Source organism: Macrosteles quadrilineatus, unplaced genomic scaffold (genome assembly GCF_028750875.1).
Source record: "Macrosteles quadrilineatus isolate MER2022 unplaced genomic scaffold, UCM_ALF_1.0 Scaffold_2__2_contigs__length_208266976, whole genome shotgun sequence".
In the NCBI taxonomy this organism is placed as follows: domain Eukaryota; kingdom Metazoa; phylum Arthropoda; class Insecta; order Hemiptera; family Cicadellidae; genus Macrosteles; species Macrosteles quadrilineatus.
In genome coordinates, this window is record NW_026542595.1 from 103,153,930 (window position 1) to 103,163,550 (window position 9,621).

Genomic DNA, 9,621 nt, shown 5'->3' on the forward strand with positions numbered 1-9,621 from the left:
GTAATGCGTTCTTAACTCTTCATCTCTGTTAACTGTGTTAAGCTTAAATGAATACTATTTTACTTCCCATAAATTATATACATATTAGTACATTGTATTTTATATTTTTACTTAATATAATACAGCAAACATTACTAACTAGATAACGAAACAAGAATTATATCCAGTAGAAATAAAGCAAACAAAAGTGTAAAAAAAAAAATACTTTCTATAACAAAGGAAAAAGTCGTAGGCAGGGCCTGTGCGTAGACTCGAGTTGCAAAAAGGTTAATTTAAATGGGAGATAAAAAGATTTATAGGAAAACTTAATATAAAAAAATGACATTGTATTTAGATTGCAGAAATAAAAAGCTTTTGTAATAATATTGTATGGATTTTGTACAGTTAACCGATCAAATCGGCGAGTCGACTCTGCCCTACCCTGTAGATTTAGCCTATTACCTTTGACAATTAATACAACAACAATAAAGTTTTACAGATAAATAATAATAAATGTGATCAATATTGAACTGAGACGAGTCGAATATGAAAAGTTAGATTCATAGTATCATACCCAGCGATATCTATAACTGTCAGACTCAGAAGGCGCCTTCCTTTACTGTGAATATGCAAAAGCTAGATTCATAGTATCATAACCAGCGATATCTATAACTGTCAGACTCAGAAGGTGCCTTTCTTTACTGTGAATATGCAAAAGTTAGATTCATAGTATCATAACCAGCGATATCTATAACTGTCAGACTCAGAAGGTGCCTTTCTTTACTGTGAATATGCAAAAGTTAGATTCATAGTATCATAACCAGCGATATCTATAACTGTCAGACTCAGAAGGTGCCTTCCTTTACTGTGAATATGCAAAAGTTAGATTCATAGGATCAGAACCAGCGATATCTATAACTGTCAGACTCAGAAGGCGCCTTCCTTTACTGTGAATATGCAAAAGTTAGATTCATAGTATCATAACCAGCGATATCTATAACTGTCAGACTCAGAAGGCGCCTCCTTTACTGTGAAAAGTGTTTGATCACATATTGATATTCTAACACCATCATTGCTCTTTACCCAACGTTGCAAATAAAGTCTCGTATTGAATTTCATCTCAGTTATACAATTTTTGTTACTAACTAAAATGAGAGTTTTATTCACTCGATAATCATTGAGTGTCGGTGATTCAAGCTGCAATGTTATAGATCGATATCACTCAAACTAAATTACATACCTAAACAAACAACCAGTTGGCTTACTTACTTAACCTTTATTTGTTTGTTTCAACCTTGTCAACTTTTGAACTGAAAATATGTGTAAAGAATGTATTTACGGTAATACTGAACTTATCCTACTTATTTTGTTTTGCATTTGTTCAGCTAATCTACCAAAATTAGGCTATTTTAAGCACTTTTTCCTTTGAAAATTTTGGGTAAACCGCCATTTTGCCCTGAAAATCGCGTTTAAAAAACGAGGAAAGCGCTAGAAATCGGCGATTTTCGGCGCTTGAAAAACTTGTTACTTTCATTGGTATTTTTCTTATTATTAAGGCCATTTAAAACACTTTTTCCTTATGCACTTTTTCGGCAAACGCCTATTTCATCCCGAAAAACGCGTTGAAAATCTTGAAAAGTCTTTCACTACTCGTGAATACAAGGAGGTTTTCAGTTGTTCGAGAAGTTAGGTTAGGTTGGTATCATTGTTCTAACTTAACCTTACCCAACCAAACTTCTCAAATTAAAAAACCTTTCCTAAATATTACATTTTTCATTATTTTACCTATCAAGGTATAGAAGTTATAAGTTATATAAGTGTAATTGAAAAAAAAACTTTTGGGCACGTAACAGACTTTGACCAGTAAAAGTATTGACATGCAGTAATACATGTTGTGAGGCATGAAAATAGTTATTTGTGTAACTAGTGGTGAAAGTGGCACTTTGCTGCACACGAGAGCAATGCTTATGCACGAGCCGCAGGCGTGTGCGGAATGATCCCGAGTGCAGCAAAGGCCTTTTTCACTCGTGTTACACATTATATTTTTCCTACAGTCACTATAAAGCATATAAATAATTAGTCTTTCAAACTCTATACAACACGTTTTTAGGTTCAGATGGCAACACAAATGGTACCCTAGAGAAAGTAGTACCCGCGGTACGTATCACTCCGCTATTTTTCCTCGGCAAGAAATGTGCTCCGCGTTTTGAGAATATAGTTCCATATGTTTTTGTAATTTGAAGTGGTTTCCGCGCCTAAAAAAATGCTTTAAAGGTATTTTCTTGTTTATTAAGATCGTAGGAATGTTTTAAAAACGTTTAAAAGAAAAGTCCAGAAAGTTTAGAAATACCGAAACTATAAACACGAAATGACAGATTAAATCGTAGTTATAATAGTCAATCAGCTGCTTATAGTATTATTATCTTTAAGTGTTGCCAACCTATTTCCAAGCGTACACGGATTACGTGCATAATAGAACCACGCTGTTTTGTGTTGTTTCGTTGGAATCCTGATGTGCGGCAAAGTATAAACCGTACGACAAAGTATAAACCGTACGGCAAAGTATAAATATGCAGCAATAAGCAGCTTTCTGTACTATAAACAGTATACGGAAGCCAACTTTGTCGGGTGATTGTAGGAAAAAGTCTTTGTTATGAAATGGAATATATGGAAACAGCTGTCAAACAGAATACCAGATTACAAGCTATGCGAACAGTATGTGCCAGTTTGTTGATACAGTTTTTTTAGGTCAATAGCCTCACTTATAAATCAACATTTTAGCAACAGATTATGAAGTGCAACCAGGTAAGCCTTATAAATTTTGCCTGACTTTTATCATTGACTATACACAGAATAGACTTTCCATGTGATATAAAAATTTGAAGCCAAGAAAATAGTTGATGTTCAGGACCATCTTACCAGAGTTTACTAGTGTAATGTGTTATACTGTATATTAATTCAAACCAATGCAGTATCATAACCAACAGCTGATTGATTTCACTTGACACAGAATATTGTCATTAGTTGGTAGACCATCTCAACAGATTGCACCACGTTTTTTGTTGCTTCCAAATTTTTACATTACATGGGAGTCTATTCTGTGTATAGTCAATGCTTTTATAGACGTTATACAGAAAACTAGTGTGTATTATATAATAATTAATTTTATATGCTCCAAGATTTACAGTAACCAGCAATTGTTGGACCTAGAAACCTTTATTACGTTGGAAGAGGTAAGCTCGAGTTTAGGTTTATCCTCCTTTATCGGTGAGCGCTGAAACAATTCTGCTAACTGACACTGTTATCTGTAGCTGTCAGAAACTTCTCTTTCCCAACTAAGGCGATTCTTCTCTGTTTCTTATTGTTCGGTGAAGAATTTAAGATACAGCAAAGGCTTAGAAGTATTTAGATTGATTTATTTCCAAATTAACTAAAGCCTCAAATTTATTGGAGTTTATTCTTTTTTTTTACCGGGAATGACATAAGATAAGCTTAATGTAATTAAAAGTGTATGAATTTATATATTTTTATTTGGATGACTGACTCATAGTCTTTAGGTTCCACAGTCACACGACTTCGGGAATCAGCTCTATTAGTTGCTACTCTACTCACACATTGTTAATAGTTTTTGTAGGGTTTTTTTTCTTTTTCAACAGACTGTTTAACTTTAAAAGTTGTAATAAGAGTTTGATCAATTGTTGACATGTTTGAGGCTACAATCGATCGAATAAAACACTACGGTGGCCTCAAAAGTTTTTACATTATTATGCAAATGTTTGTTAGCAGCAAACCCACTTAAATAAGGGTAATTTTGACCAACGATATGCACTTGACTAACTCAGAGTTACCTCAGGCACTTGTGGATCGTTGCTGGGAGAATGGTTGCGTGGAAATCCAATTATGGTTCTGAAATAGAACAAAGAATCGACAAACAACACACTCACAACCCATCCTATAGTTCTGTAACTAGAGCCTAAGCTTTGCATATTCAAATATCTACAACTACTCGATTGAAGTTTTGATTAAATGTACTGTTTCGTCTTTTACTCCTAAAAAAAAATAATATGTTTGTTTATAAGTGGAAATCTATTACACCTTTTACGTAGGTTTTGTAGGGTTAGTTTCAGAATTGTTTCTGAAATAGTATCCCATTCTTATGAGAATATATTTTTAAGCGATAAATGCCATGGATATATATATTTTAACTATACAAACTAGCAACTGCTGGAGACTGTGCAATCTAATACATAATTAAATAAATTAAATAGATTTATATATTTATAGTAAGTAGGTAGGTCATACATTCAATCTAATACATAATTATTTGAAAAGAAACTCAAGTAAACCTTAGATTTCCCACATGCCTCTGTCTTAACCTGATATAGACCTGAAATAGATTTAACATCCACACATATTAAAAACTAAAAAGTAGAAAATAAATTATGAATAAAAAACTTTTTTAAAACAAAACATTTTTAAACACACTTAAAAGGAGAAAATAATTTATAAATATGTGGAGAGTATAAATACTTGTAGGATTCAAAACGAAAAACGTTGGGTGCATGAAATTGATAATAATACATTAGTTCAATAGATGAAGGTAATTGTAAATTATCTATTGCATGCACCCAACGTTTTTCGTTTTAAATCCTAAAAGTATTTATACTCCGGACATATTTATAAATTATTTTCTACTTTTTAGTGCATTTAAAAACGCTTTCTTTTAAAAAGTTTTTTTTATTTATATTTAGGCTATAATTAAGTAAAGGTTTACAGATATACAATAATAAATGTGATCAATATTCAGCTGAGACAAGCCGAATATGAAAAGTTAGATTCATAGGATCAGAACCAGCGATATCTATAACTGTCAGACTCAGAAGGCGCCTTCCTTTACTGTGAAAAGTGATTGATCACATATTGATATTCCAACACTATCCTTGCTCTTCACCCAACGTTGCAAATAAAGTCTCGTATTGAATTTCATCTCAGTTATACAATTTTTGTTATTAACTAAAATGATAGTTTTATTCACTCGATAATTATTGAGTGTCGGAGATTCAAGCAGCAATGTTAAAGATCGAAATCACTCAAACAAAAAATACATACCTAAACAATATGTGTAAAGAATGTATTTTCGGTAATACTGAACATATCCACCATGTGTGATATTACATTTGTTTAGCTCATCTACCAAAATTAGGCTATTTTAAGCACTTTTTCCTTTGAAAATTTTGGGTAAACCGCCATTTTGCCCTTCTCGTTTAAAATTGCGTTTAAAAAACGAGGCAAGCGCTAGAAATCGGCGATTTTCGGCGTTTGAAAAACGTTTTAATTTCATTGGCATTTTCCTTATTATTAAGGTCATTTAAAACACTTTTCCCTCATGCACTTTTTCGGCAAACACCTATTTCATCCCGAAAAACGCGTTGAAAATCTTGAAAAGTCTTTCACTACTCGTGAATAACTACATGGAGGTTTCCAGTTGTTCCAGAAGTTAGGTTAGGTTAGGTATCATTGGTAACTTAACCTTACCCAACCAAACTTCTCGAACTAAAAAACCTTTCCTAAATATTACAGTTTTAATTATTTTACCTATCAAGGTATAGAAGTTATAAGTTATATAAGTGTAATTGAAAAAAAAAACTTTTGGGCACGTAACAGACTTTGACCAGTAAAAGTATTGACATGCAGTAATACATGTTGTGAGGCATGACAAAGGCCTTTGCCATGAAATGGAATATATGGAAACAGCTGTCAAACAGAATACTAGATTACAAGCTATGCGAACAGTATGTGCCAGTTTGTTGATACAGTTTTTTTAGGTCAATAGCCTCACTTACAAATCAACATTTTAGCAACATATTATTAAGTGCAAACAGGTAAACCTAAAAAAATTTAGCCTGACTTTTATCATTGACTATACACAGAATAGACTTTTCATGTGATATAATAATTTGAAGCCAAGAAAATAGTTGAAGATCAGTACCATCTTACCAGATTTTACTAGTGTAATCTATCTATATATATACAGGGTGTTTTTTTTAAAACTTGCATCTTTATTTATGTAAAAACCGCAATAGATAGAAATATGCAGTTTGCGGGAATCATCTATTGACGTAGGGGGACCAATTGTTTTGAATTCAACGTTACATTCACATTCCCCCCCTTTCCCCCCCTGCCCCCAACTTAATTTTTTTTAATAGCAAGGTACCCCTTGTGACATATCAAATAAAAGAGCATGAAAAAAGAAAATGTTTGATGAAAAAAAATTGAAAATCGGTTCATAAATTTGTGAGATATTCCCCCCTCGACCCCCCGGAACTTAATTTTTTTTAATAGCAAAGTACCCCTTGTGACATATCAAATGAAAGAGCATGAAAAAAGAAAAATTTTGGCGAAATTTATTTTTCATTTGATATGTCACAAGGGCGGGTACCTTGCTATTAAAAAACAAGTTATGGGTAGGGGAAAAGGGGGGTGATTATCTCACAAATTCATGAGCCAATTTTAAATTTTTTTTCACCAAAAATTTTCTTTTTTCATGCTCTTTCATATGATATGTCACAAGGGGTACTTTGCTATTAAAAAAAATTAAGTTCCGGGGGGGTGAGGGGGGGAATATCTCACAAATTTATGAACCGATTTTCAATTTTTTTTCATCAAACATTTTCTTTTTTTATGCTCTTTTATTTGATATGTCACAAGGGGTACCTTGCTATTTAAAAAAATTAAGTTGGGGGCAGGGGGGGAAAGGGGGGAAATGTGAATGTAACGTTGAATTCAAAACAATTGGTCCCCCTACGTCAATAGATGATTCCCGCAAACTGCATATTTCTATCTATTGCGGTTTTTACATAAATAAAGATGCAAGTTTTTAAAAAAACACCCTGTATATAAAATCCAAAGTATGTTTGTTTGTTTGTCCTTTATGGACTCTGAAACCGCTCGACAGATTGTAATGAAACTTTCAGGCATTATTAAGAATTATTCAAGGATGGCTTGTGTGAAGTTTGGTACAGATCCGTCAAAAGGGCTCCGCCCCAGTGGCTCTGGAGTTTCCCATGTTAACCTTATGAGTAGTTATATTTAAAGGGAATTAAAGAATCTTAACAGCTGGTTCAACTTAACAATTTGATTCTGTAATGTTCAATAGCATTAAAAAGTTAATATGTTTACCAACAGGGTGCAGCACTATTATTTTTTTAAAATTTATGACAACAGCTAATTTGAAACCAAAAGGTGTAACAGTAGCGAACGAACTTCAAGCAGGACGTGATTGAGCCATGCAAACGAGCTCATCTTGAAGATGAACGAGCATTTGACATAAAACCACATTAGGACAGGACGACGTATGTCGGGCCAGCTAATCTTACTAATATTATAAATGTGAAAGTTTGTGTGTTTGTTTATTTGTTTGTTTGTTTGTTTGAAGTTCAATCACGCATTAACTACTGGATGGATTGGGCTGAAATTTGGCATGATGATAGATCACATTCCCGATTAACATATAGACGTATTCTTATCTCAAAAATCCTTTCGGGCTCCGCCCCAGTGGCTCTGAAGTTCCCCATGTTAACCTTATGAGTATTCATATTTAAAGGGAATTAAATAATTTAGTCAGCTGTTTCAACAGAAAAAGTTGGTTCTATGATTTGCAAAAGCATTAAAAGTTATAAGATTTACCAACAGGGTGCAGCACTATTATTTTTTTATCATTTATGAAAACAGCTAATTTGAACTAAGCAGCAGCAAAAAACTGTGGTAAGCAATGAGAACTGTCAAAGTAGGATTGTTTACAGTTATGTTTATTTTTTGATTTCATGAATAATTTGTGATATTTAGCAAATTTTTTAAATTTGTTTTTCTCTATTGTTTAGGTGAAGTGGTAGAACATTATGACTATTGTAGATGTGTCATACTATAGTATACTGTAAATTTAAAGAAGCAAATTTTATCAAACTGTGTCTTCCCCCATTGCAAACGCAAAGCTTGAGTATAACTGGAATAATCATTTTATACTTATATGCCAACCCCGTACGAAGGACGGGTATGACTGCTAGTGGGTTATATATAATAATTCAAACCAATGCAGTATCATAACCAACAGCTGATTGATTTCACTTGACACAGAATATTGTCATTAGTTTGTAGACCATCTCAACAGATCGCACTACGTTTTTTTTTCTTTTCAATTTTTACATTACATGGGAAGTATATTCTGTGTATAGTCAATGCTTTAATAGACGTTATAAAGAAAACTAGTATGTATTATATAGTAATTAATTTTATATGCTCCAAGATTTACAGTAACCAGCAATTGTTGGACCTAGAAACCTTTATTACGTTGGAAGAGGTAAGCTCGAGTTTAGGTTTATCCTCCTTTATCGGTGAGCGCTGAAACAATTCTGCTAACTGACACTGTTATCTGTAGCTGTCAGAAACTTCTCTTTCCCAACTGAGGCGATTCTTCTCTGTTTCTTTTTGTTCGGTGAAGAATTTAAGATACAGCAAAGGCTTAGAAGTATTTAGATTGATTTATTTCCAAATTCACTAAAGCCTAAAATTTATTGGAGTTTATTCTTTTTTTTCGGAAATGACATAAAATAAGCTTAATGTAATTAAAAGTGTATGAAGATATATATTTTTATTTGATAGATTGACTCATAGTCTTTCGGTTCCACAATCGCACGACTTAGGGAATCAGCTCTATTAGTTGCTACTCTACTCACACATTATGAATACTTTTAGTAGGGTTTTTTTTCTTTTTCAACAGACTGTTTAACATTAAAAGATGTTAAAAGAGTTTGCTCAATTGTTGACACGTTTGAGGCTACAATAAATAGAATAAAACACTACGGTGGCCTCAAAAGCTTTTACATTAATATGCAAATGTTTGTTGGCTGCAATCCCACTTTAATAAAGGTAATTTTGACCAACAATATGCACTCGACTAACTCAGAGTTAACTCAGACACTTGTGGATCGTTGCTGGGAGAATGGTTGCGTGGAAATCCAATTATGGTTCTGAAATATTGTATTAGAGGAAAATTTTATTAGAGGAATGGTCGTAATGAATACAGTTAGCTTTACGCCAGTGCGGAGTAATATAGTTCTATACGATGTGTTTTGCTTCCAACATCCACATATGGCATATTAGTAGTTCAATTATAGGGAAAAATCTAAGTTTTTGTGATATAATCAAAATTACTTCACCATAGGTTCCCATGGTCACCTTAAAGCGAACAATTTCCTGTGCTAACTATTTAATTGTTTACTGTAATCAGTGCATCACAAATTGTTTAGAATGTAATGAAGTGTAGATTGGAAGCCCAACAACGATGGTTGACCAAGCAATTCTGGGTAAACCAGATTAACTAATCAGTGATTAACTCTGCGCTCACAAAGCCGACATAACTCAATACAAGCCGATTGTTGTAAATTTTACATGTTTGTTATTTACAAAATCTGTTTTCAAAACCGTTATAGAAACTATTGGCCATTTATTTTGATGGTGAAGCGCAATTATTAACACAAGAAGCAATATTATTTTCAAACCAGACTTAACTGCATAATCACATGGTGAAGATAAGACAAAGTAAAGAAGACTATTTAAGCTCAATTTAAGGTACAACTCACAAAC